Source organism: Loxodonta africana, chromosome 5, assembly GCF_030014295.1.
Source record: "Loxodonta africana isolate mLoxAfr1 chromosome 5, mLoxAfr1.hap2, whole genome shotgun sequence".
In the NCBI taxonomy this organism is placed as follows: Eukaryota; Metazoa; Chordata; class Mammalia; order Proboscidea; family Elephantidae; genus Loxodonta; species Loxodonta africana.
In genome coordinates, this window is record NC_087346.1 from 119,902,057 (window position 1) to 119,929,454 (window position 27,398).

The 27,398-nt window shown below is 39.3% G+C and overlaps 1 long non-coding RNA gene across 21 annotated transcripts in view; it reads right to left on the reverse strand.

Annotated features, from left to right (window-relative positions):
* LOC111751050 (uncharacterized) overlaps nucleotides 1-27,398 on the reverse strand; it is a 279,013-nt gene that overhangs the window by 217,011 nt on the left and 34,604 nt on the right. For 4 of the 21 annotated variants that reach the window (XR_010322122.1, XR_010322126.1, XR_010322128.1 and 1 more), the window contains exon 1: nucleotides 19,307-25,791. The exons of 7 other annotated variants lie outside the window; for them this stretch is intronic. This is a non-coding gene — a long non-coding RNA (uncharacterized LOC111751050). Of the gene's footprint in view, nucleotides 1-3,519; nucleotides 9,051-19,306; nucleotides 25,798-27,398 lie in introns of those variants that run through there. 10 more of the 21 variants (XR_010322119.1, XR_010322130.1, XR_010322121.1 and 7 more) reach the window with 9 other exon arrangements.

Consider the following 27,398-nt stretch of genomic DNA (forward strand, 5'->3'; position numbering starts at 1 on the left):
TTTAGAAAATACTCTTTGCTGTAATTTTAGTTGAGTTTGGAGAGAAAGAGAGATAGGTAGGCTGAATCTACCATCTTAACCTGTAGCTAGGATACATACACTTTTTAGGTCTAACTATAAATCCAAGATTTGCTAATAAGATATTAGGAATTGGGCCCCTAAAATACTCTTTAAAGGCTTTGAAAATTATTATTAGTGGAAAAAAAAAATAGCTTTAAAGAACATGAGAATTCAACAAACTTGAAATACAAATTAGAGTTCCTAAACCATTGACAAAACCTGTATTTTGAACTTCATAGGAACACAGGATATTCTTTGTGATGTCCAGAATAGATTAATCAGCTTCTTAATTAGAGAATATGGACTATATTGTGATTGTAGCAAAAAACCAAAGCCAAACCCATTGCTGTAGAGTTGATCCTGACTCTTAGCGACCCTATAGCCAGCAGTGAGGATAATTGTGTGTCTGATCAGGCTCAAATATGGAACAATTTTTCATTCTGACACAGTTGGAAATTGGGAAAGGTCATTAGGATATCACACATACACACCCTGATGACATGAGTTATTGACCTACTTGATTAGCCATTGTAGTTGTCTCGTTCTTGTGAGAAAATAAAACAAAACTATTGAACCATTCTTGGCAGGAAGTAGAGGAGGGGCACTTAGTTTACAGCTTAGGTTGCCGCACCCTAATGTTCATGGCCTGTTTACTCATTTCTTAGACCATTACAGCTGCCACAGACATCAGCATCCCATAACATCTATCCAGGGTGTTCCTGTCTAGCCCTCGTGTAGTTCGTTCAACTAATATTTAATGAGTACCTACTACGTGCTATGTGGAGAAAATATTGAAGTTGTCAAGGGTTTCGTTTTACTCAGTTCCACAATCAATGCCCATGGAAGGAGCAGTCAAGAAATCAAACAACGTATTGCACTGGGCAAATCTGCTGCCAAAAAAAAAAAAAAAAAACCTCTTTAAAGTGTTAAAAAGCAAAGATGTCACCTTGAGGACTAAGATGCACCTAACCCAAGCCATGATATTTTCAATCGCTTCATATGCATGCAAAAGCTGGACAGTGAATAAGGAAGACTGAAGAAGAACTGACGCATTTGAATTGTGGTGTTGGTGAAAAATATTTAATAAACCATGGATTGCTGGAAGAACAAACAGATCTGTCTTGGAAGAAGTACAGCCAGGGTGCTCCTTAGAAGCTAGGATGGCAAGACTTCGTCCTATGTACTTTGGACATATTATTAGGAGGGACCAGTCCCTGGAGAAGGACATCATGCTTGGTAAAGTAGAGTGTCAGTGAATAAGAAGACTCTCAATGAGATGGATTGACACAGTGGCTGCAACAATGGGCTCAAACATAACAATAATTGTGAGGATGGCATAGGCCTGGGCTGTTTCATTTGTTGTACATAGGGTCATTAAGAGTTGTAACCAACTCAGTGGTCCCTAACAACAGCAATACTATGTACTAGGCATACTTCCAGGTAAAGAAGAAACAAAATAAAGTCCCTGCTTTCATAGAGCTTTTATTCAAGTGGGTGGTAAAATACAGTAGCAAACATATATGTAGTAAGGGTTAAGAACTAAGAAGAAATTTAAGAAGAGTAGAGACAGAGAGAGAGTGTTTTTGGGTAGAGTATGAGGGAAGTCCTCTCCAATAAGATGACTTTGAATATCTGGAGAAAGAGCATAATAGGAAGAAGGAATTGAAAGCGTAAAGTGAAACTTCAGGCAGGAGCATGGCTGATATGTTTAAGTAACAGTAAGGAGGTCAGTGTTGTTGTGTGCCATCAAGTCACCAAGGTTTCCGTGAGAGAAACAGGTTTAGACTGAGTGAAACTAATTTGCTCTGTAAACTTGAACCTAAATCTCAATTAAAAAAAAAAAAAAAAGATTTAAGAATCTGGCATTCCAGGTATAGACACAAGAAGGACATATGAATTTCCTTCTTTGTCCCTGCCCCATGAAGGGGACAAAGTGATCTGAGCTAAAGGGGGAAGGAGGCTTTTCTAAGAAGGTGGCAGCAACTTAACAGCTCACAATGGGGATCCAAAAGTTTCTTGCAAGATAGGTTTTTATATGCTGTAGACAAATTGAAACTTTAGATTCAGGGTCAACTAGTCTAGCCTATTCCAGAGTGAATTGAGCAAAAGACCAGAGCTTACAGAATATAGAACCCCAGGGGCAAAGGAACCCACCCACCCCTCTCATGCACACACACACTCACAGACACACACATATTGCCAATATACCAACCCAATCCTCATTAAGAGAACAAATAATATTATGAAGGTGATTCTTTCCAAAGCCAAGGGTTTATGAACTAAACATGGCTGCCCACCCTTCACAGCATTACAACCAGTAAAAATGCATGCATACACACACACACACACACACACATGAATACCTACCATTTCAGGCAATGCAATGTAAGCAACTGGGGGTTGGGAAGGTGACTTAACATTGTTTCTGGCAGGAAGAGGAGTTCCAGAGAAACTGACAGAGTTTTCATTTTCTTGCTCAAATTTGAGCTGACTTTATCTAAAACTAATAATTTGGCATGAGTCACTCTACAGACTGTCTCCCAATTCCCCACTGCGTGTGCAAAGAGTTTGAAGAGTAGAAACTAGTATTTGCTGGAAGAAAAGTAGACATTTTAAAAGAAAGAGGCCTAGTTTCATTAGCCGAGCAAAGCAGCCTCTGCTGGGGTAAGATGTGGCTAGCCATACACCTCACACCACCCAGGCCCCAGGGCCACACAGTCAGAGGCTTTTATATCAAACGCTGAAAGGCTTTGCTGTGACAGGCCTCTGCTTGGAAGCAAACAGAGGCTAACAGAACTTCTTCCTCAAACTAGAGAACAGAAGCCCCAGCCATACACTCCCGCAAAAGTCCTGTTCTGGCTGGTGCAAACAGTTAATGCACTTGGCTGCTAACAAAAGGACTGGGAATTTAAGTCCACTTGGAAGTGCCTTGGAAGAAAGGCCTGGTAGTCTTCTGAAAAACCAGCCATTGAAACCCTTATGGAGCACTGTTCTACTCTGACACATATAGGGTTGCCATAAGTAGGAATTGACTTGACAGCAACTGTTTTTGTTTGTTTGGCTGGTTGGTTGTTTTGGGTTAAAGTGAAGATACTGAGCGTTAGAACTTCAATGAGGAGCCCTGGTGGCACAGTGGTTAAGAGCTCGGCTGCTGACTGAAAGGTCAGTGGTTCAAACCCACGAGCCGCTCTGTGGGAAAAAGATGTGGCAGCCTGCTTCCGTAAAGATTACAGGCTCAGAAGCTCTATGGGGTACTTCTACTCTGTCCTATAGGATCACTATGAGTCGGAATCAAATCAACAGCAACGGGTTTGGGTTTAGAACTCCACTACCCAAATAAATGCATCTAATGGTTAAGATGAATGCTATGAGTCATATGGGTTAATTCAGAAAGAAAAGTAATCATGCCATTAATCATTGACTTGAAATCTCCACCCCCATGATAAGCTCAATACTTACATTTTCTTGAGAAGAGCAGTAATAAAGGGGAACGGCCTCATGTTAAGCTCCAAGCAGCTTTTTAATCACAGAAAATTGCTGGCTGTGGATTTAACATTGGCAATTAAGCTTCACGAGGTAAATGAATTCACTGGCCCAGTATATTTCCATAAACTCTATATTTAATATCGCCATAAATTGGAATTGCATTGCACAAAGGCAGCTGAGTTCTAACTGCTGCAAAGAAAGTTCACATTGAACTTGGCAGACCAAGGCAGGGTGCTTTAGCAATGCCATGGATTCCGACTGTAATTCCCTCAGTCTGCCCTCAGGATTTCATTCTCTAGAGGATGGGTTGGCAGCAGGAATGCCCCTCTGCGATTGATTTATTAGATCCGTTACCTTATTTACAATTTTACAGGGTATTGTATCAGGAAGAGAAGACAGTTCCCTGGAAGTGAATCGAGTCTCATGTGTTTTCTGCTAACCTTGTAAACCTCTGCCCCCACACCCATTATTTTTTTACTTTTTGGAGTTTGTATGAGGAAACTTAAGAAGAGCTGGTTCGGAGTATATAACTGGGCAAGAAAAAAAATTTTTGCTTTTGTTTTGTATTTTTCCTTTTTTAAATTTTTTTCCCCAAAACTCGAAAATCACCTTTGTCCTCTAGGCCTCAAAACAAATGGAAAAGACCACCTTTTAAAAAAAAAAAAAAAAGGTGGAGTGAGGGGACAACTTCAGGGAGTATGGCTTGTTCTGTTGTGCTGAATATAGGCTAAATAAATGTTTGAGTTTATAAGCACAGGATCTGGTCATATCTTCTAGGACCTGAGGGAACATTTTAATCATTGGCTCAAAATGTCGTTGGCCCTCCTGTTTCCAAAGAGTAAAATCTAAGGTCTCCCACTTGTTGTTAGTTGCCTCGAGTAGATTCCAATTCATGGTGATCCCATATATGCAGAGTAGAATTGCTCCATAGGGTTTCCAAGGCTGTGACCCTTCAGCAGCACCTCTGGGTGGGTTCAATCCGGCAACCTTTCGGGTAGTAGTTGAGTACTTAACCGTTTGTGCCACTGTTACTGGATTCTTATTCACCTTTCCAGTCTTATCTCCCACTACATCTTCCTCCCCCAATTTTTTCAACACTACTTACCCATATACATAATCACTCACAGCCCTCCCCACTTCTCTGCTCTTTGTATTTCTGCCCACCAGCAAACACTCTTCCAAACAGCCATGTGCAAGTGCACACATGCACACACTCAAACACACATTATATTGAGCATTTACTAAAAACCTTCCCTGTGCCAGATACTGAGCTAAGCATCGTCTCACAAAATCCCCCCAAGAATTCTATGGGGTAGGTGTTACGTAATATTCCCACCTTACAGGTGAAGAAACAGTCTTAGAGACGTTGAGTGATGCCCCTAAGATCACAAAGCTGGTAAGGGTTATAGCAATGGGGCTAGAACCCAGGTCTCCTGACTCCTGAGTAAAACCATTATCCTCTATTCCTTCTTCCAATTTCCACAAATCTGCTATTCAAAATAATGTTTTATTTTTATTAGTTTACTGCCTATGATGCCTGTCCAGATGCCATCCATTAAAATCCATCATTCTCTGTCCTACATGTCCTTTGTATTTTGATTTAACCTGTAGTGTAACATTTAACAAAATCAGTTTTATGTCAAAATTAATGTGTATAGAGCTTCCATAAGGATATTGAGCACGGACTATGGCTAATGCATTCATATGTCCCCAAGAATGTGGGCGAAAGACTTGGTGATCTTTCATAAAATTACAGCCAAGAAAACATTATGGGGCAGTCACATGGGGTCAGTACGAGTCAGAATCAACTGGTTGGCACCCAACAACAATAATGCCTAGCGTCATGCCTTGCACATAGTGAATACTTAGTATTTATTGACGCTACCTGAAGAATCAACTCGATGGCAGTGGTTATACCTGAAGAAAGAAATTCCTGAACCTCTTCAGTAATGTGAGCATGCCAACAGAGAAAAATGAGAGAACCTCTGTGCACACTGCTCTTTGTTTTAGATCTTTCCCCTAACCATTGAACAAGAGCCGTAACAGTTGATGGTCGGCACCCTGGTCATTTCTGCTCAATCTGGGACACAGCAGAGAGGTCTGGGAGAAATTCTAGGAGGTCAGCAGCCCTATATGGAGTTTGATGGCAAACTCCAGGAAGTCTGTATTTCTTCATCTTGTCTCTCCACTCCAACTCTTTCTTTTGGTGCTGTTTGTTTTTGTAATCTAGAAGAACATCAGCAAATACATTTCATAAGGTCAGCTCTTCCTTCAATGACTAGATCTGGCCTAGGGACAATTAACTCACCCAGCTAACTTTATCCAACCAAACTTAGAGTAACAACTTAAACGTGGCACACTGAAAAAACAAACAAACAAATATTACATGTATATATAAAACCAAACCTGTTGCCGTCAAGTTGATTCCGACTCATAGCAATCCTATAGGACAGAGTAGAACTGCCCTGTAGGGTTCCCAAGGCTATAAATCTTTATAGAAGGCAACTGCCATATCATTCTCTTACCAAGGGGCTGGTGGGCTCAAACCTCTAATGTTTTGGTTCACAACCAAGCACTTAACCTCTGGGCCACCAGGGCTCCTTTTATATACATTTGTATACATATATATTATATATGTATGGAGCTCTGGTGGCACAGTGGTTAAGAGCTCAGCTGCTAACCAAAGTGTCGGGAGTTCAAATCCACCAGCTGCTTCTTGGAAACCCTAGGAGGAAGTTCTACTATGTCCTATAGGATCGCTATGAGTTGGAATCAACTCAATGGCAATGGATTTTTGGTGTGTATATATATATATATGTATGTATATATATATGTATGTGTGTATACACATATATACACATATATATAACCCACTGCCGTCGAACACATATATATATATACACCAATAAATATATCTTACAAATGTTAGAAAGGAAAATAGAGGAAGGAGAAGCAGGGAATTTATGTCAACAGGCTATATAACATAAGGTTAGTAGTATAGGTTTATTGGTAGCCCTGGTGGCACAGTGGTTAAGAACCATGGCTTCTAACTAGAAGGCTGGCAGTTCAAATCCACCAGCTGCTCCTTGAAAACGCTATGGGGCAGTTGTACTCTGTTTAGTAGGGTCACTGTGAGTCAGAATTGGCTTGACAGCGACAAGTTTTGTATAGGTTTATTGGGGCTGGATTGAGTCTGAATCCAAGCTCTACCACTTTTTAACCATGTGACTCTGGGTAAGGTATTTAATTGGAATCAACTGGATGGCAACAAGTTCAGTTACCTCATTTAAAATAGAAAAAATAATAACTCCAACATCATAGACTTTTGTGAAGGTTAAATATACTATTACATGCAAAGTGGTTAGTATAGTGCCTGGCACATAGTAAACTTTCAATGAATACTATTATGATTATGACCAATATTCTACAAGAGTTGTGTTTATGGAATAATAGGGAAAACAGGGTCTTTGAATTAGAAGACCTGGTTTAAATTCCAGCTCTGACACATACAGGACTGTGTGATCTTGGGCCAGCCCCATTACCTCTCTGAGCTTTAATTTCCTATTTTCTAATCTGCATTTGAACTCTGTGATGGATCTCTCAAGTGCTTCCCTACTTCTGGGGATAGGTAAGACACTTCCTTGTCAGTCTCCTCAAATTCTCCCCCTGGCTTCCAGGCCATTCTGTACCAATATCGGTTGTCCTGTTTGGATATGGTACAGGCTCCAAGAGTAAAACCATCAGTTCCTGGTTATTCTCACTGGATGGGTCAGTTTGCCATTCAGCAGCCATTGTCAGAACGGAGTCCACGCAATCGTAAAGCACGGCTTCTTCACCTCAATATACAGTACCCAAGTTGAGGTTCTTAGCGTAAGTACGCCTTACCCAATGGCTCTGGTTGTACATAACTAAATTTGCTATGGCCTTATTTACTCTAAAAACCTAGCTACTAAACAGCAACCTCTCCCATAGCCAAAAGCAGGATTCTTAGCCCTCATAATCTAAAAGTTCACAATTATTCTCGAGTGCTCAACAAGTTAATATTTCTGGTTTGAGGCGCTCCTTCCAGAATTCAAAAGATCATAAACATTTTCAAGTGCAAATTGTCAGCTCCAAATATCTCCTCCAATTTTCTTGAATGAATTTTTCTCAGGGAGCCCCTTATATCCTTTCAGAATGCTATCATCACAATATTATTCACAAATATATTTAATGTCTGAACCCATTGTGAAACTAATCATCAAAAAAGTATGACTAAGAGAAGAAGAAAGATATTCCCTGGCCTCCAAACTTTCCAAATAAAAAAGGAAAGGATGCTCTCTCTTGTACCTAAGAGTCTGTGCATGACAGTACTTAAAAAAAAAGAAAATAGTTTGAGGAAAATTCTTTTGAATCTAAAATTTTATGCTCAGCCAAACTACCATTTGAGTATGAAGGCAAAACATAGACATTTCACACAAGAACTCAAAGTATTTACCTCCCATGTATCTTTTCTAAGAAAATTAGTTAAGGCTGTATTCCAGCAAAATGGGAGTAAAAACATGTTTAAAATTTAAAAAAAAAGGAGAAAGAAATTGGGGAAGGAAACTAACTCAGCAGTTCAACAAAAAGAACTTCCAGAAAGTAGATTGTACAGCAGGCCTAGAAATTAACCAGTCAGGCACAGAGGGACTAACTTGCTAAAGATCACACCAATACTGATGGCAGGGCCAGGATTCAATTCAGGTTCCCATGCTCTTATCCATTCTCCCATACGTTGGGGTGATAAATTTAATATCATAAAATTATCAATTTTGTCAAAATTTATATATATGTGTACGTGTATATCTATCTATATTAATGCAGTTTGGAATTGAATTTCAAAATTTTTTTTCTTGGAATTGGATAAAACGATTTTATATATATATATGGAAGAAGATTTGTGGCAGAAAAACTAAGACATATGTAAACGAGGAATAATAAAGAGGAACTTGCCATATCAGATAATAAAATATATTATAGACTCACCGTATTCAAATCAATAAAATATTGGCATGTTGTTGTTATTGTTAAATGCCATCATAACTACCCTACAGGACAGAGTAAAACTGCCCACCTTAGGGTTTCCAAGGTGTGGCTGGTAGATTTGAACTGCCCATCTTTTGGTTAGCAGATGGGCTCTTAACCACTATGCCACCAGGGCTCCAAAATATTGACATAGACATAGACAAATAGATCAGTGCCACAAATAAGAATACAGAAATAGGTCCCTGCATATATGAGAATTTAATGTGACAAAGCTGGTAGTTGTATTATATGTGAGCAGGATGGATTATTTAATAAATGGTACTGACAAAACTGGTCATCTGCTTGGGAATAATATTAGTATAACTCCATCTTAAATCATTAAAAAAAAAAATTTTTTTTTTATAGCTAAATTCCAGACTGATTCAAGAAAATAATTTTTAAAATACAAGATCATTTAGGCGACTACATATAATCTTAAATTTGACAAATAACTTCAAAAAAGAGATTGGAAACCAGAAGAAGCTTGAAAATCAAAGTTAAACATATTCAACTACATAAACATTTTTAAATATTTGTGGGCAAAAAAAAAAAACTTGTGGGCAAAAAAAAGTGCCATAGACAAAAGTAGTAGAAAAACAATAGATCGAGGATAAAATTTATAATGCATATGACAGGCCAAAGATTAACATCCATAATATAAAAAGAAGGTTTACAAATTGGCAAGAAAAAGGCAACTCAGAAAAATAGGCAAAAGATAATAAATGAAGAGTTGAACCTAAAACCCAGTGCCGTCGAGTCGATTCTTGAAGGAATGGCTAATCCAAATAGCCAAATTATTTAAATTAATTATGGTCAGGGAAATACAAATTTATGCATATATATATATATTTTTTTAACTTTACTCCCATTATGTGCCAGAAGATTTTTAAATTGATCACATGAACTGCTTGCAGGACGCAGTGACAGTATGCTTTTGTATAGTGCTTGTAGAAATGTAAATTGTCACAGCCTTTTGGAAAGCAGTCTAACAATGTCTATTACCTTCTACCCTTGATTCCCAGTCCTGGGAATCTATGGCATAAAAATAAAACCACCAATACAAGCACATGTTTACAGGGAAATTTATTGTAGCCTTGTTTGTAGTGGCAAAACTTGACATTCCCATCAGTAAGGGAATGTCAAATAAATTACGTAGATACACACAAAACAAGGTTTTTATAACCATTAAAAGAATGAATTAGAGCTGTATCAATTTGGTTGAGGTTATTTCCACCAGGTATTATTGAATGAAAAATACAAGTGTATAATATGAACCAATTCATGTCAAATAAATGGCACATCTTCATTTGTATGATTACGTGTACATGGAGAAAATTTTGGAAGAGTATATCCTGATTGTTAACATGTGTTACGTGGTGGAGGCTGGGGTCTATAGGTGAGGAATGAGGAGAGATGAAGAAATACTCAGGAGGGGAATGTAAAGCACAAAATGACCAGGGGAAAAAAAAGGTACAAAGACATTGGTGGCGTAGTGGTTAAGTGCTACGGCTGCTAACCAAGAGGTCAGCACTTCAAATCTGCCAGGCACTCCTTGGAAACTCTATGGGGCAGCCCTACTCTGTCCTATAGGGTCACTTTGAGTAGGAATTGACTCAACAGCAGTGGGTTTGGATTTTTTTTTTTTTACTAAGACATTAATTTTTTTATTTAAAATTTAAGTTGAGAAAAAAAAAAGAAACTAAGAATAGGCTTTGACCATTTTGGTGTCATCGTCAGGGAGAAGTCTGCCTTGTAGGCCTTGTCTTGGATGGATCCCCTCTACATGTGTGGACTAGCATCCAGAACTTCTCAGGGCTCTGTATTGCTTGTGGTAAGGAAGGATGTTTTTTACACTCACATCTCCTCTTATTCCTTCCCTTTCTCCAAATTCCACTCCTCCACTTTTTTAGAGTAAAGAAATAGAAACAATGTGAGCATAATAACACAAGTTATGTAATGAGAGGCTGTCGATATTAGCAATACAAAGGGTTATTCATTTTTTTAGAGGTATATTCTGAAGAGTATGATGCCACCTTAGAAGATAGACAAGACCCAAAGATCAGATGTTGATCCTAGAATTTAAAGTCAGAAGCCTAGGAGCAAAAGAGATAGGAGACGTGGGGAGGGAAGGAAAGAGATACCTGGAGAGACTTCCTATTTCTTACTGTATAGTGGATTGGAGATCCAGAATAAACCCCCTACTGAAAATAACTAATATGCTGAATAAAACACTTAAAAATTTATCTTGGTAAATACTTCCCCAAGTTGGTAAGAAAGAGGGAAATTCTCAGATACCAGAAATAAAAAGTAAAAGTGAGAAATTAGACAGGTAATCTACTTTGACCTTGGGGGCTTAAGGCAAACCCTATTGTCACTGAGCTTTTGTTTTGATAGAGAAAATTCGAAACACAGATCTCATTCAAGATATGAAGTGTGAGGAGATTCCCTCATAGATCTGGGTCCTTAAATACCAAAACTGTCACTACTAGGGCAAACTAGAAATAAACCTTCCCTGCAGAAGAGGACTGAAAGAAAATTTTCCTGTCTGCACCTCAGCACTAGGTGAAAGGAAAAAAAGAAAATTCCACCCTGAGAATTCTTAACCACAAGTCAGATTTCACATTGGTATGTGGCCCTAATTCATAAAGACATTTTTTGTAGGCCTAAATAAAAAAAAACAATAGCACCCAAAAAAAAAAAAATCAAACCCATTATCATCAAGTCAATTCTGACTCATAGTGGCCCTAAAGGACAGAGTAGAACTGCCCCATAGGGTTTCCAAGGAGTGGCTGGTGGATTTGAACTGCTGACCTTTTGGTTAGCAACCATATCACTTAACCACTGCCCTACCACATCTTCCAAGAATGAAAAGAACCTTGAAATTAGTTGTAGGAAAGAGACAGATTACTATAAAATGAACAAGGCCTAATAGCTGTCCTACCAATAGCAACAATGGAAGTCAGAAGACATTGGAATAATCTCTTAATGTTGTTGTCATTATTAACTGCCTTCCAGTTGGCTCCTGACTCCTGGTGACCCCACAAACAATGGGACAAAATGCTGTCTGCTCATTTGCCATTCCCATGATTGGCTGTGGATCAAACTGTTGCAATCTGTAGGATTTTCAATAGCTGATTTTTCAGAAGTAGATGGCCAAGGCTTTCTTCCTGGTCCATCATAGTCTGGAAGCTCCACTGGAACCTGTTCAACATCGTAGCTACACACAAGCCTCTACTGACAGATAGGTGGTGGCTGCATATAAGGTGTATGGGTCAGGAATCAAAACTGGGTCTCCCACATGGAAGGCAGGAATTCGACAACAGAACCAACATTGCCCCTATCTTTCAATAAGTTAAGATAAATTAACTATCGGTGCAACTATTCTTGAAGCTATCTTTCAAAAATGGAGGAAAAAATAAAGATATTTTCAGACAAACATCAACTAAGAAAGTTTACCACAAACATCTCTAAAGAAAAGTTTAAAGATGTTCCTCAGGCAGAATGTAAAGATTCCAGGGAGAGAATGTATGAAATAAAAAGAATGATATGTGAAAGAGAATGTGTAAAACAAGGTGGATCTCTTAGATCCTCAGTGCTGCTATAATATAAATGTCACAAGTGGGTCGCTTTAACAGAAATTTATTTTCTCAATGTTTAGGAAGCTAGAAGTCCAAATTCAGGGCACCAGCTCTAGGGGGAGGATTTCTTTGTTAGCTCTGGGGGAAGACCCTTGTCTCTTTTCAGCTTCTGTTCCTGGGTTCCTTGGTAATCTACATGTGATGTGGTATCTATCTTCCCCCATCTGTGCTTCCTTGCTTGTATGCCTAATCTGGTCTTTTATATTTCAAAAGCGATTGGTTTAAGACATACCCTATACTGCTATGGCTCATTAACGTAATGAAGAAAAACTCTATTCCCAGATAAGATTAAAACCAGGCATAAGGTTTAGTAGCCTAATACATATTTTGGGGGAACACACTCAACCTATAAGAGTGAGCAAAGAAATTTATAAATTGAGGATGGAATGGTGAGTGGGGGAGATCTAAACAAACATTAACTAAATAAAAATATTTAAATATAATGCTAATAAAAAAAATATTTGTTGTTATATGCCACTGAGTCATTTCAACTCATAAAAACCTATTGCCATTGAGTCAATTCCGGTTCATAGCAACCGTATAGGACAGAGTAGAACTGCCCCATGGGGTTTCCAAGGAGTAGCTGGTGGTTTTGAACTGCCGATCTTTTGGTTAGCAGCCAAGCTGTTAACCACTTCACAACCAGGGCTCTTCCACTATAATATTAGGTGATTAAAGCCTTCAATTGGAAGACTGAAGGACTCTATGGGCAAAAAATTGAATGACGCAGGAAGCATCAAAAGAAGATGGAAGGAATACACACAGAATCACTGTACCAAAAAGAATTGGTTGATGTTTAACCATTTCATATGATCAAGAACCAATGGTATTGACGGAAGAAGTCTAAGCTGCAACTGAAAGTACTGGCAGAAAACAAGGCTCAGGAATTGATGGGATACCAACTGAGATGTTTTGACAAACAGATGCAACACTGGAAGAAGCACTCACTCGTCTACGCCAAGAAATTTGGAAGACAGCTACCTGGCAAACTGACTGGAAGAGATCTATATTCATGCCCATTCCAAAGAAAAGTGATCCAAGAGAATGCAGAAATTATCGAACAATATCATTGATATCACATGCAAGTAAAATTTTGTTGAAGATAATTTAAAAATGGTTGCAGCTGTACAATCAACAGGGAATTGCAAAAATTCAAGCTAGATTCAGAAGAGGATGTGGAACAAGGGGTATAATTGCTGATGTCAGGTAGATCTTGGCTGAAAGCAGAGAACACCAGAAAGATGTTTACCTGTGTTTTACTGACTACGCAAAGGTATTCAATTGTATGGATCATAAAAAATTATGGATAACATTGTGAAGAATGGGAATTCCAAAACACTTAATTGTGTTCATGTGGAAACTACATAGACCAAGAGACAGCCATTCAAACAGAACAAGAGGATATCACATGGCTTAAAATCAGGAAAGGTGTGTTTCAGTGTTGTATCCTTTCACTATACTTATTCCATCTGTATGCTGAGCAAAAACTCAAGAAGCTGGACTATATGAAGAAGAACACAGCATCAGGATTGGAGGAAGACTCATTAACAACCTGCAATATGCAGACGACAGAACCTTGCTTGCTCAAAGTGAAGAGGCCTTGAAGCATTAACTGATGAAGATCAAAGACTACAGTGAAGTCAGCACAACTTGACCAAGGCAAGGTCATGGAAGCTTCATAGATACATTCAAACTCCCTTAGAGACCAAATTACTGGGCTGAGGGCTGGGGACCATGGTCTTGGGGGACATCTAGCTCAATTGGCATGACATAGTTTATAAAGAAAATGTTCTACATTCTACTTTGGCGAGCAGTGTCTGGGGTCTTAAAAGCTTTTGAGTGGCCAACTGTCTTAGTCATCTAGTGCTGCTATAACAGAAATACCACAAGTGGATGGCTTTAACAAAGAGAAATTTATTCTCTCACTGTCTAGTAGGCTACAGGTCCAAACCCAGTGCGTCAGCTCCAGGGGAAGGCTTTCTCTCTCTATCGGCTCTGGAGGAAGGTCCTCGTCATCAGTCTTCCCTTGGTCTGAGAGCATCTCAGTGAAGGGACCTCAGGTCCAAAGGACACACTCTTCTCTCAGTGCTGCTTTCTTGGTGGTAAGGGGTCCCAATGTCTCTCTGCTCGCTTCTCTCTTTTATATCTCAAAAGAGATTGGCTTAAGACACTACCTAACCTTGTAGATCTCATCAATATAATTGCCATTAATTCATCTTATTACATCATAGTGATAGGATTTACAACATATAGGAAAATCACATAAAATGGTGGACAATCACACAATTCTGGGACTCATGGCCCAGCTAAGTTGACAGATATTTTGGAGGGGCACGATTCAATCCATGACACCATCTAGGATACTCTACTGGTCCCTCACCATCTGGAGCAAGGGAGAATGAAGAAAACTAAAGACACAAGGGAAAGATTAGTCCAAAGGACTAATGAACTACAAATACCACAGCCTCCACTAGAATGAGTCCAGCACAACTAGATGGTGCCCAGCTACCACCACTGACTGCTCTGACAGGGATCACAATAGAGGGTCCAAGACAGAGCTGGAGAAAAATGTAGAACAAAATTCTAACTCACAAAGAAAGACCAGACTTACTGATATGAGAGAGACTGGAGAAATCCCAAGAGTATGGTCCTCGGATACACTTTTAACTCAGTACTGAAGTCACTCCTAAAGTTCACCCTTCAGCCAAAGATTAGACAGGCACATAGAAAAAAAAAAGAGACCAAATGGGCACGCCAGGCCAGGGGCAAGGACGGAACGGCAGGAGGAGACAGGAAAGCTGGTAACGGGGAACCCAAGGTGGAGAATGGGAGAGTGTTGACATGCCATGGGGTTGGCAACCAATGTCACAAAACAATATGAGAAACTGATGCTACGTAAATCTTCATCTAAAGTACAGTTTTAAAAATGTGTTAATAAGAAAAGAATCTAGCATATATATGAACTCTGTACTGGTGGCACAATGATTACGCTGCTAACCAAAAGGTTGGCAGTTCAAACTTACCTAGCACCTTCCTTGGAGAAAGACCTGGCAATCTGCTTCCATAAAGATGCCCGTGGAGCAGCTCTACTCTGCCACATGGGGTTGCTATGAGTTGGAATCAACTTGAAGGCACTCAACAACAACAATATATTTGTTAGAATAAACTGAATTGAGAAGTTTGTCTGAGAAAGAAAACGGGCTTCGCTTTAGAGAAAAGCAATATAAAAGGTGGGGTTGTTTGTTTTGGAGAGTAGGGTGGGGAAAGTTCTTGCCTGTAGAAAATATAGAACCAGATAAAGAAAGGAGAAAGAAACCCATGCCTGACAAGGCAGAATCTTCCTTTACCTGCCTGAGGAATCCTATAAATCCTTAGTGAAGATGGATTGGAAGTAATATCGGATCACACTATAGTTTGCGGTACATTTACACAAGATTAAGATTTCTTTTTTTACCTGTATGTGTTAAAAATGTTATCTGGAAACTCTGATGGCATACTGGTTAAGAGCTACAGCTGCTAACCAAAAGGCTGGCAGTTCGAATCCACTAGGTGCTTTTTGGAAACCCTATGGGGAAGTTCAACTCTGTGCTATAGGGTCACTATGAGTCGGAATTGACTCAACAGCAATGATTTTGGGTTTTTTTTTTTTTTTTTACTGTAATCTGACAGATGTAGGGTTTTAGGAACTTTCTGCTATTCTGAGAATCACTTTATTAAATTCTCTTTCCAATATCTACCATATTTTATGCACGTAACCCGTGCCTTCTGCGATTGCTGACTGCTCCCTCCCCCCGCAAGGTATTTTCATAAGCATGCTATGCTAATATTTTTGCAGTAACATGCGGGAATGAATTGGCACATTGGCACTTGTGAACATGCCTCATGGGGGTGAGACAGCAGTTGGCAGACAAGCGTGGAAGGCACGCGTTATTTGTGTAAAAATACGGTAGTAAGAGTGCTCATTCCTTTTTTAGGATGGGAAGGTTTGAGATGTGAGAGGGAGAGACTAAGGAGGTTGGATGTAGTGGGAAACTTATATCACCTAACACTTTGTCTCGTTTTCTTCTTTTAATTGAAATTAATTTCCCCCATTAAATTGTAAGCTTCCTGAGAGCAGAAGCTATCACTAAGTAATCTTTTTATTGCCAGCGCCTGTCACATAATTATTACTGTTGTTGTTGGTTGCATCAAGTCGATGCCTACTCATGACAACCCATGTGTGCAGAGTTGAGCTGCTCCACAGGCTTTTCAAGGTTGTGACCTTTCAGAAGCAGATTGCCAGGCCTGCCTTCCAATGCGCCTTTGGGTGGATTTGAACTGTTGACCTTTTGGCTAGTAGTCAAGGACTTAATGGTTTGTGCCACTCAGGGACTCCTGTCACATAGCAGATGGTCAGAAAAATCTTTGTTTTAAGGAAAGAGAGAATAAAAGAAAGTCAAAGGGGTGGAAGGAAAGGAGAAAACGGAAGAGAGGAAGCACGATATGAAGGAATATGGGAGGGGAGGGGAGGACACTTTCAGGATGTGATAGGCAGAATACCGGCCCTCTCAAAGATGTCCACGTCCTAATTCTGAAAAAAAAAAAAAAAAGACTAAAAAAGTCTTTAGTATGGATTACACCTCAACATAAAGAAAACAAAAAATCTCACAACTGGGCCAATGAGCAACTTCATGATAAACGGAAAAAATATTGATGTTGTCAAGGATTTCATTTTACCTGGATCCACAATCCATACCCATGGAAGCAGCAGTCAAGAAAGCAAGCAATTTCTTGGGCAAATCTACTGTAAAAGACCTCTGTAAAGTGTTAAAAAGCAGAGATGTTGCTTTAGGGACTAAAGTGTACCTGATCCAAGCCATAGTGTTTTCACTCGCCTCATATTCATGCAAAAGCTGGACAATGAATAAGGAAGACCAAAGACGAATGGTTGCCTTTGAAGTATGGTGCTGGCGAAGAATACTGAATATACCATGATCTTCCTAAGGGTCATCGAAAAAGAGGAAGACTTTCGAAGAGATGGATTGACACAGTGGCTGCAGCAATGGGCTCAAACATAGCAATGATTGTGAGAATGGGGCAAGGTCTGGCAGAGTTTTGTTCTGTTGTGCAACGAAGAAATAAAACCAGTCTCAACAAATTTCCAAGAATTGAGTCCTACAATCCACATTTTCTGACTCAATAACAAGATGATATTTTTGAAATCCCCATATATTTTTAAATTCAAAACATAACTTCTATATAACTCTTAAGTCAAAGAATTCAAATAACAATTAGAAAATATTTAGATGCATTATAATGAAAAAACACATATCAGAACACGTGGGATACAACTAAAGTAAACCTTGAATATTTATATTAAAAAAAAAGAGTTAAAAATTAAAGAGTTGAACACCTAATTTAAGAGGTAGAAAAATAATAGCAAAATAAACCCAAACTAAGCAAGAGAAAGGAAATAACATTAAGAGCAGAAATGAATAAAATGTAATACAATCATACAACAGAGAGATTAGTAAAGCCAAATTTGGTTCTTTGAAAAGTGTAATAAAAAGCCTCTGGCAATGCCAATCAAAAAAAAAGAAAAAGCAGTCATTTTAAAAACAATATTGTAAATGAAAAAATGAACATAACTGTAGTTGCCGAAAACATTAAAAAACATGAGGCTATTACAAATTACAAATAGATTTATGTCAATAAAATTGAAAACAGGTGAAAAGAGGAAATGCTTAGAAAATATAAAGTATTAAAATGTTATCAAAATGAAAGAGAAAAAACTAATGGTTTTATAAAAATTTTGAAAATTGAATCCATAGTTCAAAATTTTCCTGCAACGTCAGCCAAAGATTAGGCCCAAAAAACAAACAATAATACATGTAGCTCAACCATGTGTACGAGACTAAATGGGCACACCAGCCCAGGGGCAAGGACGAGAAGGCAGCAGGGGACAGGAAAGCTGGACCAATGGAAATGGGGAAGCCAAGGTCGAGAAGGGGAGAGTGTTGACACATCTTGGGGTTGGCAACCAATGTCACAAAACAATATGTTTAATGAGAAACTAATGTGGTCTATAAACCTTCATCCAAAGCACAACAAAAAAAAAATTTTTTTTTTTTTCGTGCAATGAAAATGTCAGGTCCAGATGGCTTTAAGAGAGAGTTCTATCGGATATCAAGATGCAAATAATTCCAGTCTTAGATAAAATTTTCCACAGGACAGAAAAATAGATAACTCATCTCATTTTATGAGACCAGAATAACCCATATCAATATCTAAGCATAGTTTGAAAAAGGAAAATTACAAGGCAATTTTACTTTTGGACATCGATACAAAATCCTAAACAAAACATTAGTAATCTGAATACAACAAAAAACAATAAAAGAAGATAAGACAATAGGGTGAATGGGCTAATTGAACAGATGAAAGGAGAAACAACACACGATTATCTTAATAGACCCAGGAAAGCACTCAGTAAGCGTCGCCATCTATTCATGGTTTTTTTGTAAGCAAGGTTTTTTTTTTTTAATTAAATAAGTATTATGTTTAAAACCTACTGCAAACATAATAGGAATGCATACTGTAATATGAGAATGCACGAAACTCAATGGTTGAGAGCATTTCCTTCAAGGTCAGGAATGAGGCAACCGTCTTCACTATCACCATGTCTATTCAGCATTGCCCTGGAGATTCTGGCCAGAATAATAAGACAAGGAAGGAGACACAAAAAAGAAAAAAACCTCCTGAGGATCCACTCAAGACTGACTTTGTATAAAATAATTGACTCAAGGGGAAAAAGTTTTAAAATATGTTGTACCACCCTCTGAATGCTATGTAAATTAAAGTTCTGCTAATTGTAAAACTTTTCAACATCTGCACAGCATGACATTTTTAGAGGGGGATGCACAGAAGGCCCACATGCCCTACCACATAGAGAGAGCTGCCGTCAAGTTGACTGAGACTCATGGCGACCTTATGTTTTGTCCCGTCCTTCGTCATCCTCGCAATCACCAGCATATTCAAACTCATCATTATGGCTATTGAGTCAGTCCGTCTTACCAAGGGTCTCCCTCACCCTTGCTGACCTCTAGTTCACCAAACATGATGTCCTCCTCCATTGATTGATCCTTCCTGATGACATGTTCAAAGCAAGCAAGTCGGACAATGTTCTGTTGTAATCCATAAGGTCTTCACTGGCTAATTTTCAAAAGTCATTTCCATGCCTTTCTTCCTCATCTATTTTATTCTGGAAGCTCCACTGAAACCTGTCTACCATGGGTGTCCCTGTTGGTATTTGAAATACTGACGACATAGTTTCCAGTATCACAGCGACATACAAGCCACCATAAACAAACTGACAGATGGGTGGTGCCCCTGCCAGATATCACAAGTAAACTAAGGACTTACACTGGGGAAAGGCAAAAGGCCTCTAGAAGTTGTTGAAAATTTGCACAATATTCAGCCATAGTGGATCATATCATATAGTAGGACAAGTAAGTTCCATGAACACAGGGGCCGTATAGCTCTTATTCACTACACTCTAAGCATCCAGCAGATGCCTTACATGTACTTTACAGCTCATTAAAGGCTTGTCTAACTAACTAGTCGAGGTGGACGTCTCCTCTACTGGCCATGTGCATGTTACTTCTGCTGTTAATTTTTGCAAACAGTTGCTAAAAACAAGAAAAAAAGAAACACACTTCTGCAAAATAAAATTCCCCTTTTAAGCAATATATCTGATCTCTAGAAGGCAACTTGAGATACTTCCAGCATCCCATTGGTGTTTAAACTTCTCTGTCCAAGACTAGGAGCCCTGGCAGTGCAGTGATTAAGAGCTCGGCTGCTAACCAAATTCACCAGCTTCTCCTTGGAAGCTCTATAGGGCAGTTCTACTCTGTCCTGTAGGATCACTATGAGTCAGAATCAACTTGATGGCAACGAGTTTGGTTTAGTGGTTTGGTCCAAGATCAGAGGATTCTAGCAGGAGAGTAAAAAGTTGAAATAAAAGACCTCTTTGGCCATAAGACAATTATGAGTCCTTCATGATACATGAGATAATGCAAATAAAGTTGCTTTCTACGTTTCAAAGTAGTCTGCCTATATCACTATCTCATTTTTATAACATTATTTACTCTATCTTGGTGTCCATTTCAAAAAAAGTACTTCCCCTTACTTCCACCAAGTTACAGTTTGTATCTTGCATTAAAAAAAAAAAAAGATTTACAATCCTAATATTTAAATTTGAGTCTACAGTTTCTCAATTTTGACAATCCCCAGATCTCTAGACTAAGCAAGGCTTTCTGTAATACATACTTGGGTCCTAACTCAGGGGAATTTTGGCAGTTTTGCCAGCTTAAATTCTGAAGCAGCTTGAATTTCCTTCCTCTTTCTCTTCCACATTTTGCTTCTCTGATCTTTGAGTTTGGGGAAGTGTTGTCCTTTCTGAGTCCTAAATCAGAGTCTCTCACTGTCAAACAAAAAAATCTTCCCCTTCCCACCACCACTGCTACCATCACTTTCATGCTCACTGTCAGGCTTCTATTTCCCAGAGTCCTTGCACATTCTAAGGATTACAATGGAGAACACACTGGACTACAGATGGGGACTATTGTTTCACAATTATCTCTATTCTGGGAGTGGAGAAAAGAGTTGGGTTGGGTATGAAAGGACCTGGTTTAAAATCCTAGCTCTGATATTCACCAATTTATCTCATTGGACAAGTCATATACCTTCTCTCTGGGTCTCAGTTTCCTCATATGTAAAGGACATGGTGGTCTACATCAGTGATTCTGAAGTCAAATGCCTACCAGGGCCAGGCAGGTGATGAAAATGATGAAAGCTGACTGAGCATAAAGTAAGTTCAAGTTTCCAGAAGGCAGTAGGGAGTAGTGGGGACTACAGAGACCTGGACAGCACAGGCACCTCCTGAAGTGAACAACTTTTATCAGCTGTTATGGATTGAATTGTGTCCCCCAAAAATATGTGTCAAGTTGGCTAGGCCATGATTCCTAGTATTATGTAATTGTCTACCATTTTGTCATCTTATGTGATTTTTCTATGTGTTATAAATCCCACCTCTATGGTGTTAATGAGGTGGGATTGTTGTTTTTGTTAGGTACTGTCGAGTTGGTTCCAGCTCATAGTGACCCCATGTACAACAGAATGAAACACTGCCAGAAACTTGTGCCATCATCACAATCATAGTTATGCTTGGGCCCATTGTTGCAGCCACTGTATCAATCCATCTCGTTGAGAGTCTTCCTCTTTTTCACTGGCCCTCTACTTTACCACGCATGATGCCCTTCTCCAGGGACTGATCCCTCCTGATACCATGTCCAAAGTTTGTGAGACGTAGTCTTGCCATCCTTGCTTCTAAGGAGCATTCTGGTTGTACTTCTTCCAAGACAGATTTGTTCATTCTTTTGGCAGTTCATGGTATCTTCAATATTCTTAGCCAACACCACAATTCAAAGAATTCTTCTTTGGTCTTCCTTATTCATTGTCTAGCTTTTGCATCCATATGAGGCAATTGAAAACTTTATGGCTTGGGTCAGGCGCACCTTAGTCTTTTTAACACTTTAAAGAGGTCTTTTGCTGCACATTTGCCCAATGCAATGCTTCATTTGATTTCTTCATTGCTGCTTCCATGCATGTTGATTGTGGATCCTAGCAGAACGAAATCCTTGACAACTTCAGTCTTTTCTTCGTTTATCATGATGTTGCTAATGGGTCCAGTTGTGAAGATTTTTATTTTCTTTATGTTAAGGTATATCCATAATGAAGATTGTGGTCTTTGATCTTCATCAGTAAGTGCTTCAAGTCTTCTTCACTTTCAGCAAGCAAGGTTGTGTCACTTGCATAACGCAGGTTGTTAATCAGTCTTCCTCCAATCCTGACGCCACATTCTTCTTCATATAGTCCAGCTTCTTGGATTATTTGTTCAGCATACAGATTGAATAACTATGGTGAAAGGATACAACCCTGACATACATCTTTCCTGACTTTAAACCAGGCAATATCCCCTTGTTCTCTTCCAAAGCCTACCTCTTGATCTGTGTACAGGTTCCTCATGAGCAAAATTAAGGTTTCTGAAATTCTTATTCTTCAAAATCTTATCCATAGTTTGTTCTGATCCACACAGTTGAATGTCTTTGCATAGTCAATAAAACAGAGGTAAACATCCTTCTGGTATTCTCTGCTTTCAGCCAGGATCCATCTGACATCAGCAATGATATCCCTGGCTCCACATCCTCTTCTGAATCCAGCTTGAATTCCTGGCAGTTCCCTGTTGACGTATAGCTACAGCTGCTTTTGAATGATCTTCAGCAAAATTTTACTTGAGTGTGATAATAATGATATTGTTTAATAATTTCCATATTCAGTTGGATCACCTTTCTTTGGAATAGACATAAATATGGATCTCTTCCAGTTGGTTGGCCAGGTAGCTCTCTTACAAATCTCTTGACAGACAAGTGAGCACTTCCAGCCCTGCACCCGTTTGTTGAAACATCCCAATTGATATTCCGCCAATTCCTGGAGCCCTGTTTTTTGCCAATGCCTTCAGTGCATCTTGGACTTCTTCCTTCAGTATCATTGGTTCCTGATCATATGTTACCTCCTGAAATGGTTGGACATCAACCAATTCTTTTTGGTACAGTGTCTCTGTATATTCCTTCCATCTTCTTTTGATGCTTCTTGCATTGTTTAATATTTTCCCCGTAGAATCCTTCAATATTGCAACTATAGGCTTGAATTTTTTCTTCCGTTCTTTCAGCTTGAGAAACGCTGAACATGTTCTTCCCTTTTGGTTTTCTAACTCCAGGTCTTTGCACACGTCATTATAATACTTGACTTTGTCTTCTAGACCTGCTCTTTGAAATCTTCTGTTTAGCTCTTTTACTTCATCATTTCTTCCTTTTGCTTTAGCTACTCGATATTCAAGAGCAAGTTTCAAAGTCTCTTCTGACATCCATTTTGGTCTTTTCTTTCTTTCTTGCCTTTTTAGTGACCTCTGGCATTTTTATATATGACGTCCTTGATGTCATTCTCATTAGTGTACAATGCACCAAATCTATTCTTGAGCTGGTCTCTAAATTCAGGTGGGATATACTCAAGGTCATACTTTGGCTCTCAAGGACTTGTTCTAATTTTCTTCACTTTCAACTTGAACTTGCACATGAGTAGTTGATGGTCTGTTCCATAGTCAGCCCCTGGCCTTGTTCTGACTGATGATATTGAACTTTTCCATTGTCTCTTTCCACAGATGTAGTCAATTTGATTCCTGTGTATACCATCTGGCAAAGTCCATGTGTATAAAAAAAAAAAAAAAATTTTTTTTTTTTTTATACTCACCATTAACGTTGGTGAAAAAAGGTATTTGCAATGAAGAAGTCATTGGTCTTGCAAAATTCTATCATGCGATCTCTGGTGTCATTTCTATCACCAAGGCCATATTTTCAAACTACTGATCTTTCTTCTTTGTTTCCAACTTCAGGTTCCAATCACCAGTAATTATCAAAGCATTTTGATTGCATGTTCGATCAGTTTCACACTGCAGAAGCTGGTAAAAATCTTCAATTTCTTCATCTTTGGCCGTAGTGATTGGTGTGTAAATTTGAATAATAGTTGTATTAACTGGTCTTCCTTGTAGGTGTATGGATATTATCCTCCCACTGACAGTGTTGTACTTCAGGATAGATCTTGAAATGTTCTTTTTGAAGATCAATGCAATGCCATTCCTCTTCAAGTTGTCATTCCTGGCATAGTAGACCACCTGATTGTCCACTTTAAAAATGGCCAGTTTCAGCTGAAATGTTCCATTTCAGCTCACTAATACCTAGGATATCGATGTTTATGTGTTCCATTTTATTTTTGATGATTTCTGATTTTCCTAGATTCATACTTCATACATTCCATGCTTCTGTTATTAATGGATGTTTGCAGCTGTTTCTTCTCATTTTAAGTCCTGCCACATCAGCAAGTGAAGGTCCTGAAAGCTTGACTCCATCAACATCCTAAAGGTCAACTCTACTTTGAGGAGGCAGCTCTTCCCCAGACATCTTTTGAGTGCCTTCCAACCTGAGGGGCTCATTTTCCTGCACTATATCAGACAATGTTCTCTGCTATTCATAAGGTTTTTCACTGGCTTATTCTTTTCAGAAGTAGACCACTAGGTCCTTTTTCCTAGTCTGTCTTAGTCTGGAAGCTCAGCTGAAAGTTTTTTGCCATAGGTGACTCTCCTGGTATTTGAATACCAGTGGCATAACTTCTAGCATCATAGCAACATACAAGCCTCCACAGTACGACAAACTGACGGACGCTTGGGGCATTAGCGGCAGTTATATTAATGCGGCTAGATTCAATCTACAGATTAGGTTGTATATTAAAGTCAATTTCTTTTTCGATATACAAGAGAGGAGTACAGAGAACTGGAGACCTAATACTATCAAGAAACTAGGGCCAGGAGAATAGTGGGTCCTTTGGGCCTGGGGTCCCTGCATTGAGAAGCTCCTCGACTGGGGAAGATTGATGATAAGAACCTTGCCCCAGAATCAACAGAGAGAGAAAGCTTTCCCCTGGAGCTGGCACCCTGAATTTGGACTTCTAGCCTCCTAGACTCTGAGAGAATAAGTTCCTCTTTGTTAAAGCTATCCACTTGTAGTATTTCTGTTACAGCAGCACTAAATGACTAAGACAAGCTACAATGCAACTCAACTACCATAGGAATGTGAGCTCTGGGTGGCTAGGTCTTCTGATATTTGAAGAAAACTCTGAAACCTGGATTTTTATTTGAAATCCCTTCATTTTTTAATATTAGGTCAAAATTTTGTGAATTAATATGGGTCTTTTTTCAATAGGCTCTTTTTTTTTTTTAATAGACTCTTTAGTCTAATGTTGTATGATCCTGAGGATAGGACTGGTTGTTCTTCCTTCCACAATCCCTCCTTCTAGTTTTCCTAAATGCTCTCAGAGCTTTATATTAGAATACCTCAGCTTCTGAGACTTTGCTGCAGATCTGGGCAGGGGCTGTCTCATCCCGAGGACAGATACTGATTGGAGGTAGGATTTTCACCCAGACAAAGGATTACTCTAATTCTGATTTCTTTGGCTACTGAAAGCTTTGTCTTTACATCAGTCTCTATCTCTTGAAATGTCCTATTGGTCAGGTCTCTAGGTAAGTGGCTTTCCATCCACATACCTTTTTAGATCTGGCATGTACCTCTTGCTCCTTTATCTAATGTGAGAGGATTTCTGGAATGTGAACTTCCTTGCTGTTCCATCTTGGTCCTTCCCTACTCCATTTCACACCAGTCACTTCTCTTGCCTAAATTACTGTCTCAACTCTGCAGGTCCTTCTGCTACTTTGTTAATGGGGCCCTCGAAGGCTCTTCTCTGTCCAACAACTCTTGGCTATTCATGCTCTGTTTATTCTTCTGGCTGTATATTTGCCAATACTAACTGACTTTCCAACATATCAGATTCTACCAGAGCTACTACATGTGAGATGATAACAGAACAAAGTGGCTAAGAGCCCAAGCTCTAAATATAGAAATACTTAGGTTGAAACAATTAGGGCAAAAAAAAAAAAAAAAAAAAAAATTCCTATAGTTATCATTTGCTGACTCTTCGACCTCAGTCAAGTTGCTTGAAGTCTCTAAGCTTCATTGCCTTATCTGTAAAATGGAGATAATAACCCATACTTTACTGAGTTCTTATAAAGATTACACAAGATAAGGTTTGTAATAGACCAATCAACTAGTACCTGGAAAATAAAAAGCTCTAAATAAATGACTCCCCAACATCACTAGTTGCTATTGACCCCATGTGTGTCAGAGTAGAACTGTGCTCCATAGGGTTTTCTATGGCTGATTTTTCAGAAGAAGGTCACCAGGCCTTTATTCTGAGGCATCTCTGGGTAGACTCAAACCTCTAACTTTTTGGTTAGCAGCTGAGTGTGTTAATCATTCACACCACCCAGAGACAAACAAATGATAAAAGAGACAAATGTTTCTAACTGGCCCGATTTCTTCCTTCCTTCTCTATACTCCCCTAAAGCCCAGCCCTACTGGACACTGGTTCACTCCAGTGCTGCTATCATAGACTACAGAATGCAGAATTCAAGTTTAGGCTGAAGGAGGATAGACATCAACCCACCCCTTTCAACAGTATCCTGGGAGCAAGGTCAGCTCCAAAACTACATCAAAGCCATGAGTCCAGGTGTCATTATGGGGTACCTACAGGCTTCAGAACCTGGGAAATCCCAGGTCAGCCTACTCAAGGGCCAACCAGGAGTTAGACCATCCTAGAGAAATGGAATACTAAAAAGAGGTCCAAATCCCCAAAAGCTCTGATGAGACTTCTTGATCAGACTACCATCAGGCTAAAGGTATAAACATCACCAGTTAACCGACTACTGTTGAGTCAATCCAATTCATGGTGACCCCATGTGTGTCAGAGTAGAACTATGCTCCACTGAGTTTTCAGTAGCTGATTTTTTGGAAGTAGGTCACCAGGCCTTTCTTTCTAGGCACTTCTGGGTGGACTCCAACTACCAACCTTTTGGTTAGCAGCTGAGCACTTAACCATTTGCACCACTATATACTAAATGAACAGATCATAGAGGAAGCAAGGAAGATAGAGAAACATATTTCCTGAAAGGGAAGCCCTTACATGTTCTAACTGACCCTCTCAGCATCCACTCATATTTACTCAGAGTCAGGAAACCTGGCTCTTTCAGGGATTTAGCCAGACCAAACACAGCCTCACTGCACGCCCACCATTTGTAACCGCTCAACAGCTTTTCTGTCTCTGGCATAGGCCCTGTCTGACGGGAAAAGTCTTTGCAAACTTTCTGCACCGTCTCCCAGCAAGCTGCTGACTGGGAGTGGCACCTATAGGTTTTTGCCCCAATTGTTTTTGCTTGCACAACCTACGCTTTTACAAACAGACCCTGACCACTCTGAAGTCATTTCTGTCCTGGTTTCCCATCACAGGCTACTGTATTGTTTTCATTTCCTGTACTTCTTAACTTCCTTGTCATAATATTAGCTTACATTCACGGCACCACTAATCCACAGGCAGGGTGATGTACCATCATTTGGCACCAGCAGAAATTGTTTCATCCAACTTCTAAGCACAGCCCTTCTGAGGCACCCCGCAGTAGTTATTTAGCGAGTC